This window comes from Cnephaeus nilssonii, assembly GCF_951640355.1.
Source record: "Cnephaeus nilssonii genome assembly, chromosome: 3".
Classification (NCBI taxonomy): domain Eukaryota; kingdom Metazoa; phylum Chordata; class Mammalia; order Chiroptera; family Vespertilionidae; genus Cnephaeus; species Cnephaeus nilssonii.
Genome location: NC_137074.1, coordinates 110,378,429 through 110,389,850, shown reverse-complemented (window position 1 = coordinate 110,389,850; position 11,422 = coordinate 110,378,429).

Here is an 11,422-nt window from a genome sequence, read left to right as displayed (position 1 = left end):
TTTGTTTAAAGCAAAAGAAATCCATTTTAAAATAAAATCTTAAGTGAAAACCTAATTCATGGAACCAATAAAAGGGGTGAAGTGGGGTACCTAGAGCCCTGTTCACTTGGTAGACACCTTCAAGCACCCACTTTGGAATGCCATGGCTGGGGTCTCTTAGAAACCCTTGCTTGTGAATCCTATTCTTAGAACCTACAGGATGTGTTGTTAGTGAACCCATGCAAGGCCCTGATTGCTGGTGGCCTCTCAGTTACTCATTCCATTTAGTTCACTGTATTCATTATCATATCTTCATTCATTTAGCACTTTTTATTTTTTATTTATTCATTCATTTATTTATTTATTTAGCATATTGGAAGGAGCTCTTTTATTATGTTAAAACTATAGATGTCCTTTTTTTTCTTTATTGATTAGTAGTAAGGTATTACATGTGTCCTTATCCCCATTGCCCCCCCATAGCCCCTTCCGCTCATGCCCTCACCCCCTAGTATCTGTGTCCACTGGTTATGCTTATATACATGCATACAAGTCCTTTGGTTGATCTCTGTCCCTTATCCCCACTCTCCCCTGCCTTCTTTCTGAGGATTGACAGTCTGATCGATGATTCTCCATCTCTGGATCTGTTTTTGGTTATCAGTTTATGTTGTTCATTATATTCCACAAATGAATAAGATCATGTGATATTTATATTTCTCCAACTGACTTATTTTGCTTAGCATAATGCTCTCCAGGTCCATCCATGCTGTTGCAAATGGTAGGAGTTCCTTCCTTTTTATAGCAGCATAGTATTCCATAGTGTAGATGTACCACTGTTTTTTAATCCACTCATCTGCGGATGGGCACTTAGGCTGTTTCCAAATCTTAGCTATTGTAAATTGTGCTGCTATGAACATAGGGGTGCATATATCCTTTCTGATTGGTGTTTCTAATTTCTTGGGATATATTCCTAGAAGTGGGATCACTGGGTCAAATGGTAGTCTCATTTTTACATTTTTGAGGAAATGCCATACTGTTTTCCACAATGGCTGCACCAGTCTGCATTCCCACCAGCAGTGGAGGGTTCCTTTTTCTCCGAATCCTCTCCAGCACTTGTCATTTGTTGATTTGTTGATGATAGCCATTCTGACAGGTGTGGGATGGTACCTCATTGTTGTTTTGATTTGCATCTCTCAGATGATTATGACTTTGAGCATGTTTTCATGTGTCTCTTGGCTTTCTGAATGTCCTCTTTCGAAAAGTGTCTATTTAGGTCCCTTCCCCATTTTTTTATTGGATTGTTTATCTTCCTTTTGTTAAGTTGTATGAGTTCCCTGTAAATTTTGAAGGTTAAACCCTATCATAGATAACATTGGCAAATATGTTCTCCCATGCAGTGGGCTTTCTTGTTGTTTTGTTGATGGTTTCTTTTGCTGTGAAAAAGCTTTTTATTTTGATGTAGTCCCATTTGTTTATTTTCTCTTTCATTTCCATTGCCCTAGGAGCTGTATCAGTGAAGATATTGCTTCAGCATATGTCTGAGATTTTGTTGACTGTGGATTCTTCTAAGATTTTTATGGTTTCCCGTCTTATGTTTAAGTCCTTTATCCATTTGAGTTTTTTTTGTGTATGGTGAAAGTTGGTGGTCTAGTTTCTATCTTTCTTTTTTTTTTTTTTCTTTACATGTATCTGTCCAAATTTTCCAACACCATTTATTGAAGAGACTATTTTGATTCCATTGTATGCTCTTGACTCCTTTGTCAAATATTAATTGAGCATGGTGGCTTGGGTCAATTTCTGGGTTCTCTATTCTACTCCATTGATCTATATGTCTGTTTTTGTGCCAGTACCAGGCAGTTTTGAGAAAAGTGGCTTTGTAATACAGCTTGATATCTGGGATTGAGACCTCTCCTACTTTGTTATTCTTTCTCAGGATTGCTGTGGCTATTCAGGCTCTTATTTTTATTCCAGATGAATTTTTGGAGAGTTCATTCTAGTTCTGTGAAATATGCCATTGGTATTTTAATGGGGAGTGCAAATCTATAGATTGCTTTACATTTTAATGATGTTGATTCTAGCAATCCATGAACATGGTATGTTCTTCCATCTGTTTATGCCTTCCTCTATGTCTCATTTCAGTTTCCTGTAGTTTTCTGAGTACAGGTCTTTTACCTTCTTAGTTAAGTTTATTCCTAGGTATCTTAATTTTTTTGGTGCAATGGTAAATGGGATTTTTTTTCAGTCTCTCTTTCTGTAAGTTCACTGTTGGTGTATAGAAATGCCATAGATTTCTTGGTGTTAATTTTGTATCCTGCTACATTGCCTAAGTCATTTATTAAGTCTAGTAATTCCCCGATGGAGTCTTTGGGGTTTTCTATGTACAGTATTTTAGCTTTGCATTTTATTAATTTACTTGTTAATTAGAACTTGAAGGATTTTTATCATTACAAGAATTAGAGAACTGAATTTGATACCACACCCTCAGATTTTATTGAAGGTTGATATGAGAAATGACTACATGAGGAGTAAATCTCCATTTTCCTGGAAACTATTATTAAATATACTGTCCATTGTGGTGTTTAAAGGCTCTTATATAAGAAAGCATGTGATAAATTGCCTTAAAATTTTAGTAGCAGAAAAAAAGTTTGTCCATTTTTATAAATAAGTATGAATTCCTTTTATAATGCTGTTTGTTTTTTTCCTATATGATTCATCAGGTTTCTCTGTTGGCTTTGGCTGTTAGAACGCTCAGAGCTATATTTATTGACAAACCACAGCAATAAATAGCTGCCTAATTTTGCAAGAATACTCTATGCCAAAGCACTCGAGTGTTTGCCCTCAACTAAATGGTCTCATGATATGCATGTTATAAGTTGTCTCACATCTAATTTGGAAATAGGAAAGGATTAAATAATTAATGAATAAACACATAAGTAATTTGAACTCAGCAGGCTTGGTCTCTGGCAGTAGAAAATGCTCACACCTAGACTGGTTTAAAGTGAATGTCTATCAGGCATGCTGCTTAATCTGAAGCACTGCTATGGATTGAGTGTGCCCCTGGTTGCAGCCTTGGACGTTTGAGCCTTTCTGCTACTGAGGGCCATATATTCACTCACTCATCCCATCATGCTGACTCCTTAGAGGTGGTCTCCATGGCATCCAATAAGGATAACAGGTTCAAAAGGGTGGTCAAAGAGCAGAGTATAGATAAATTAGCAATTTACACATGGGCCATAACCTTTAAAATAGTTAAAACAGGTTATAGTGGGCAGTCATTCCTAGGCTGATATTTTCCCTGACAAAGATCAACTTAGATCTTTCCTGAGCCCATTTGCCTTTTTGCCTCTAAGATAACATATCTGTGAGATGTCTGGGTAACTTGTAACTTCCTTTTTTTTCTGGAGCACCTGGGGCACAACCAAATGTGGTGGGTGCCAGGACAGATGCCTCAAATTCCTTCATTATCATGTTAATTGTTCCTACACCCACCTAAGTGTGTGTCCATCATTTTACTTTTTATCCAATCCCAGGGGTTTCCCACCGCTTTGCTTTTATCCCGCCTCCTTAATCCCGTCACCAATGAATTTCAAGTAACCCACCTATGTCCCTCCTTTGATTGCAATGTATAAATAGAAATGTAACCCGCCATTCTTTGGAGCATTATCTCAATTTATTGAGGTTCTGTTTCCCAGCATATGTCGACAGTTTGGCTCAAATAAACTCACTAAAATTCTTTACAGGTTTCAATGGTTTTTTTTTTTCCCGTTAACACAATGTTCAAGAGTAGACTAAAAATGTCAGGTGAGTTAAGATACTTATTTGACCACCTTCCTGAAAGGTCAAATATGTATTATTATTGTTAATATTACTCACATCATTTTATAACATGTTAAGTGATAAAAAGGGCATAGAATGTGAAAAAAGGGAACCAACAATTTTTGAATGGATGATATCAATTGTTACCTCCATTATTTCATTTAAGGGACACTAGTGTTCTTTTTCTCGGGCACACATAAATTCTTCAGCAACCTCCCTAACAACTAGTAAGGCACTACTATAACAGGTTTTGTTGGATGATTTGGATACAAGGGTCAGTAGGGTGGCTTTCTGTGTGAGTGACAGACACACTTAACACCTGAGGGAATCACTTGGTCCTTGCAGCTCTACAGTAACTTGGGTCAACTGCACAGAACAGGACAAACATCATTACCAACATTTTGCCAAGATTTGGGGTTGTTTTGTGTTCATTTTCATTTGTTTCCAGGAAGTTTTTTATTTCTTCCTTTATCTCATTGGTAACCCATTCATTGTTTAATGACATGCTATTTAGCCTCCATGTGTTTGAATGTTTTTGAGTGTTTTTATTATAGTTGATTTTTAGTTTCATGCCATTGTGATCCCAGATGCTTGCTATGATTTCAATCTTCTTGAACTTATAGAGACGTAGTTTGTATCCTAACATGTGTTTTATATTTGAGAATGTCCATGTGCACTTGAGAAGAATATATATTCTGCAGCTTTGGGGTTAAATGTTCTGTAAATATCAATTAAATCCATCTGATCTAGTGTGTCATTTAAGGTCACTGTTTCCTTGTTGGTTTTTTGGTCTGGAAGATCTACCCAGTGATGTCAATGGGATGTTAAAGTCCCCTACTATGACTATCTTGCTATCAATCTCTCCCTTAAATTCCTCCAAGAATTTAGGTGTTCCTATATTGGGTGCATATATATTTACCAGGGTTATATCCTCTTGTTGAAATGATCCCTTTAGTATTATATAGTATCCTTCCTTGTCTCTTGTGATGGCCTTTGCTTTTGGGAAAATGAGGAACAGCTGTAATACTCTCAACAATAGAGATCAATTGAACAAAAGATTTGCCAAGAAATTCATGTTCAAAGGACAGCCAAAAACAGTCTAGGAGCAAATGGACCAGGCAGACCCCTGGGGCTCAAATATCTACCTATTCTTAGGGGCTACCTCATATTTCACAGGTGAAATTTCATTCAAGGTAGTGATGCTTGGTCTTCACCAGCCCAGGCTCTGGAATCAAATCTCCTAATTTTAAAACTCAGCTCTACCACTTACTATTGGGTGAGTAAACCAGGTTTATATAGTTTCTAACTTTTAATCTTTCTATAAATTAATGAGAACATTCCTACAAGGCAGTTAGCAAGCACCCAGTGGTAGCATAGTTCACTTTCAATATGTCAACTTTTATTATTATTTAGATTTAAAGTACTAACTATTAAAATACAAATTACCCTAGGGAGATATCCTGTTACCAATTAACACTTCAAGAGGGATTCTCACAACTTGAATGTCAGTTAAGATGTAGTGAATATCAAGGATCAGGGATTGAAACCCAGGAGAAGCAGGAAAGAGGCCAAAAGAAAGAAATAACTTTGAAATTTTGTAGAAGCCACAGTGATTCTTCTACATGGAAAAGCACCCAATCGTTGCAGCTACCCAAGTGCAAACCCTCACTGCTGCAGAAAGGCAATCTAATTGCTGAATCTAGAGCACTTGATCCATAGCCCTGGGAACTTTAGGAACTGCCCCTTTCTCTATCAACTATTCCACCTTACAGCACCCTATATATAGACTTTCTATGGTAAGAGGTATTAAGCTGTGGTGAGGAGGCTAAAAGGCTAATTCTAATGTAACCCTGATATTTCGGGGAGTGGGTGGGGGGCTAGCAATCTGAATCCATGCCAGCAAACCCAGTGTACATTCTTGATAACCTATAATTAAGTCACCACCCCTTTCCCAGAAACTGGTCTTGCAGAACCTGTTGCAGAGGCCAAAAACTGTGAAGTGAACAGTGCACTGCCCCAGAGGGAGGGTTATTAATGCTGGCACCAGGCCAGACCATCAGATATGGCCTGGAGACCCCCAACACCTGGGGCCCTTCTTGCAAAGCCGCAAAAAGGACCGGAAGCATAATCCCTATTTGAGGGACAAAGACCCCAGAAAGATATAAAAGAGAAGCTCAGATTTGGGAAGTTATTCCTCTGGGTCCGCCAGCATAAATAAACAGTGTCACTCCTTTTCTCTAAAGTGTTGCTTGGTTTTTCTTTGGTCTTCTGTAACAACGGAGCCTCACATAGCTGTTTTCTGGCCTGCCATAGTGTGTGTGCAAAGATTTTAAACACTGTGTGGACACTGGCACATCCTGGAGAGGCTGCTTTCATGGACACTTGCTGTGAACAATCATTCCTAAAGTTACCCATCACCTCTATTAATTAGCCATTTGTAGATAGATTTCAACATCCCTTCCTGACCAGCAAGGACAGAAGAGGAAAGGGCATTTTGGAGACTTTCAGTTAAGGTGTTGTGTACAAAATGGATGAATTATTATTTGTCTCTCCCAGAGTCCCCAGGAAGGCTGGGTGGGACACACACCTGTGAGACCTGCAGCCTCCGCAGACAGGAAGGAGTTCCAAGACAGGAGGAAGAGCAGGCCTGTCTCCAGCAGGGGGAACTCATGCAGTTTGGTAAATTTGGTCAAGTGACTAAGACAAGTTAAGGGAAACAACTGCTCTGACAGCTAAGTCTCCTTCTCGGCTGAGAGATACTGATGTGGTTGTGCTAGTTTCTGAGTAAGAGGACAGATTTCAGACCTGGCAAGCACGGTAACTCCCTGGGTCTATGTGAAGATCATCACAGCTTCATTGTTTCACTGGGCGGTTAACATGATAAAAATACAAACTTGTGTTCAGATAACGAAGAAAAAGTGTCTCAGAGGAAGAAACTAGCTAACTATACACAACCTCTTGAATTTGAATTTAGGCCTTGGGATATGCCCCTCAGGAGACTGTAGCAGATCCTGAGAACAAAGCCGCAGATTGTGGGTGAATGAGAAGCTGCAGGTGGGTCAGCACCAAAGGAGGCCATTGTTCCCTGGAAAAGGCTACTCTTTGGACAGAGCAACTGGAACACTCTTCTCTCCTGGAGCGGGAAATAGGATCAGGAGCAATATCATATTCAGTGACCATATCCACTTGGTATAAGTAGGGTTGATAAAAATGTGAATTAATTCTAGGTCAGGCAGATGTTCATTTTGGCTGGAATAACACTTGGTCAATGGCCTACATATTGCAAATAGAGCAAAGGCATTGTGACCCAGGCTATGTGGAGAATGGGTTGTGGAGAGATGATTAGGAGTATGTGATCGGTGGGAAAGGTTTACATCACAATTTTGTCCAGGGTTAGGCAAAAACACTCTGACAAATGAGATGAAATGTTGCATTTTTTATCTTTCGAGAAAAAATCTGAAGAAGAATTCACATTAAGAGGTGTTTGGAAGCAGGGCATGGAAGCGAAAAGTATGACCCTTGGGGTAGAAGCTCTAGGTCCATGTCTTGGCTCTGCTAGTCACTGGCCAGGTGATTTCTGAGCAATATATTAACCTCTCTGAGTCTCATTTCTATCCTATGTGAATTGTTAAGGAGAATAATTCCTACTCATACAAGGTTGGAAAGTAAAATAATACAAAGTATATTAAAATGTTTTGTAAAGTATTAGAAGCACAAAATGCCAAGAAGAGGCAGAATGTCACTATTGAGAGTGTTTCCTTTGGAGGTCAAGTCCACCTGGGTTCAGACCTACTGTGTCATCTTGGACATGTCCCTTGGTCACTCTGTGCCTTGGTTTCCCTATGTGAAAATGGGAATGATAATTCAACTTACCTCCTGGGTATATACATTAAGCACTCAGAAGAGTGTACCTGGTAAGCAACAGGGATATGCAAGTTTTTCTATTAGTGTAATTTAAATTAATTTGTCTTGTAAAAATCCTTTCCTGGAAATAGATTCAGTAAGGATCTGTAAGTAATTCTTAACTAGAGGAAAGCAGAGGCGGCCAATTGACCCTTTTCAGCATCCCCTCTCACTGCCAAGAGGTAGGCTTTGTTTCCAGGGGGAGCTTGTTTATTTGGCTTCCTCTTCTACTTTGTTGCCAAGACATCTCAGGAGATCAGGTGGGCACAGGACATTTGTTTCTTTCACCCTTCTCCAGAAAGGAGTTCAGTTCTAGGTCAAGCCCCAAGTTCATCCAGAGGCCTGCACCCTAAGGAACCTTAACCTCCTGTGGATGAAGTGTGAGGTAGTTACCATCAGGGAATGTCTGTGCACCTATTTCCCATGCACCGAGTTGGTGAGTGCCAAGGCCACTAGGTGCAGCATGATTGACTTGCCTCTGTGACTGAGCTGCCATCTCTTCTGTCTCCACCTTTTTGTCCATATTTGATCCAATTCATGGCAAACTCAATCTCTGGGAATTTTCCCCCTTCCCTATAGACTCATTTACTTTTGTGTCCATGCATTCCCTCACATTAGGCAGAGGAGAGCTCAGCTCCTCCACCTTGAGTAGCTCTGGAACCAAAAGCCTGAGTTTCAATGCTGACCCTGAAATGTTCTGGCTATATTGCCTCTTCAGCTATAAACTTGGGGAAGTAACAGTCTCTCCCTTCCAAGATTCTCATATGAGCTGTCTGAGATAATCCATGCAAAATACTAAGGACAATGGGTGGCACGTAGCAGTGTTTCCAACAAATGTTATTATTATCATGTTAATTATTACTGAGATATGACCCAGAGTGAGCTATTTAACCTCCTAGACCTGAGTTTCCCCATGTTAAAGGCTAATTATAACCTGCCTTACAGGGTTGATTAAAATGAGGAGATATACATAAAATCCCTGGCACATGCTGACATCTACTACATGTTGTTATCACCATTACTATTACTCAAAACCTGAGACCTCCATTATAATTCCACTTAAGAATTAAGAGGCAATGGGAAGTAGTAATCAGGAGCATGGCTTGCCTCTGGGTTTCACTCCCTGGGTTTGATTCATGGCTCTGCCTACCAGCGGCATGACCTTGAGCAATAGCTTACCCTTTCTGAGTTTCAGTGTCTAATAAAAATAGTATCTGTGTGATATGATTATTGTGCAAATGTAGGCATCCCAAAATATCATAAATACAGAGTAGAATTATTAATCAGTATTTTTGTTAGAAATCAGCCCTACCTTTTCTGACTTACTTTATTTCTGTCAATGAGTTGGAATTCTCCAAGGTTTTCAGAATAAAGCTTACGAGTGGACTTGGTTGCTCTCCCCTTCTTTATCTCTTATAGAGATACCAACCACTAAGTTTTAGAGATTATTCTAAATATTGGTTTCCTTCCTGATGTTTTCCTTACAATTTATCATCAGTTTTCCTTGATTCTACTTCCCCTGATCTGATCACCATACATACCAGTTATCATTATGTTTTAAAACAGGACTTCCAGGATGTCACCTCCTTTGAACAATACTCCTAAAAGCTCTGCAGCTGACTCCATCGTCCTGTTTTCCCTCATCTTCCATCACTCACCACCCAAATGCTGTGGTCCTCCCAGGCACATGCTCGACGTGCCACCTTGGTCCCACCCCACTTTCCTTGAATCACTTATCTTATAGCTTTTGCCTATATTCTACCTCTCACATGCCCAAGTCTAACTTAGCATGTAAATACTGCTTTTCAAATTATTTTCCAGAATAATGAAATTGTTCATGAGTCTATTAGATGATTCCAAACACAGTGTCCTCATTCCCATTTCAATTTTTAGAGTCCTAATAAGTTGGCTGTGGCTTTGGCATCCACTTTCTATCTAGCTATTATGTAGAGATTGTCTTTCAAAGTTTGTCACCAGTTGAAGACAGCATCCATGTTTTACTCATACTCTGATATCTTAGAAACCCTTAGTAGAACTCAGCCTTTTAGTAGCTGGTCAGTCACCATTGAAAAAGACCCCAACATTTTTTTCTTTGCCTGGGGCCTGGACACCTCTTACACTTTCTTCCTTCTCCTTTCCTCAGAAATTTTTAGTTTTTAATCCTTTACTCTAATCTTCTCTGAGGCCTTCATTAAACTCTCACATTTGACATTGGCCTTCTGGCTTTCCTCCTAAACTCTGACTTATTTTGCCCCATCCAACTCCTCTAAGTGAACCGCCCACCAGAGCAGCTTCATTATCTGGCTTAAATCCTCTAAGAGCTCTACCAATCCTCCCACCTCTCTGCTACAAAAGAGGGAATGAGATTGCCCAGATATGGCAGACATATTTTCTGCCTTGCTTATAGATCCCTTTCCATAAAATAGCCATGTCTGCTTGTTTACACCCACAATGACCTTTGGCTTGATCAGCACTGTGAACTAGTGATTGATGCAAGCTTGAAAAGGAAGTAGAGGATATGGATACTTGCTTTATCATTTCCAGTCAATTAAGCCTTGTTCTTGACATTTCACCTTCATTTTTTCCTTTGGACCCTAATACAGCCAATCCTGATGACCCTACCTACCTGGTTTCTGAGATAATAATTTTTAAGATAGTTAATATCTTATGATCAGATCATATCAGTAGTGATAGAACTGGAATTGGACAAGAAGAGAGCCTGGGACCCTCTGTCACCTGTACCAACCTCTGCCTGGATGGTGATTCAGATGGCCCCAGTGGCGTTGTATCATCCTTGAACCAGACTAGCCATTTACAGGCTTGGTGGTTGTCCATTTCCTGAAACATTCCAAAGACACAGTCCCCAGCTTTCCCCACACAGACAAAGGATATCAGTGCAGTAACAACAGCACACGCAGACCCCATTGCAAAGGAGCCAGCAAAGATCCCCAGGAAATTCCCCATGGACTGGAAGAATGCCACAGCGTCAAATACATTTGGATTCTCCTTGGGACTGTAAATGGATATAGAACTGAAAAGAGAAGAAGGTGAAGATTAATCAGTGATTTCCATCTTATTTTATAGCTAAGTACTGAAGTCAGAATTTAGCACTCACGTTTGGGAAGGGCATCTTCTTCTATAAGGTTAGGTACCAGTTAAAAGAGTTCAGGGGAAAGGGATGAGGACAGAGGTGTGGGGAAAGCAAAAAGCTTTCCCCTTCCTACAGTCCCACCCCATGGTACCCATATATTGCTGCTAGTCAGTAAACATTTTTATATTGGAAGGGTCATAAAGAATATTGTTTTTTGAGCAAACTATGCATTAAAACAAGGTAATTGCATAAGGAATCTGTGGAGAAGATAGATAACTGTGAATCATTTAGTGGCCATACACCTTCAGTGCTGCTGTATATTCACAAATGTTCCTGCTAAAGTGCACTTTTATGGCCTGATAAAATCACAGCATGAATTTTTCTATACAGAAAAATCAGTCCACCAGTAGGCAATCTGTTTACTTAAATCTTTTTGAGGATGTTACATTTGATGCTTTCTTTCTTTTTTTTAACCAAGGCCTCAAACCCGAGAGTGTTGATATGCAGGATAAGGTGTGCCCTCTTTTAGGAGATACAAGCTCCATATCATAGTATTGAAATGAGCAGATTGCTAGAGCCAATAGTTGGGGGATCCTTATGAAGTAATGTTGCAGATTTTTCTCCGTTTTAATTTTA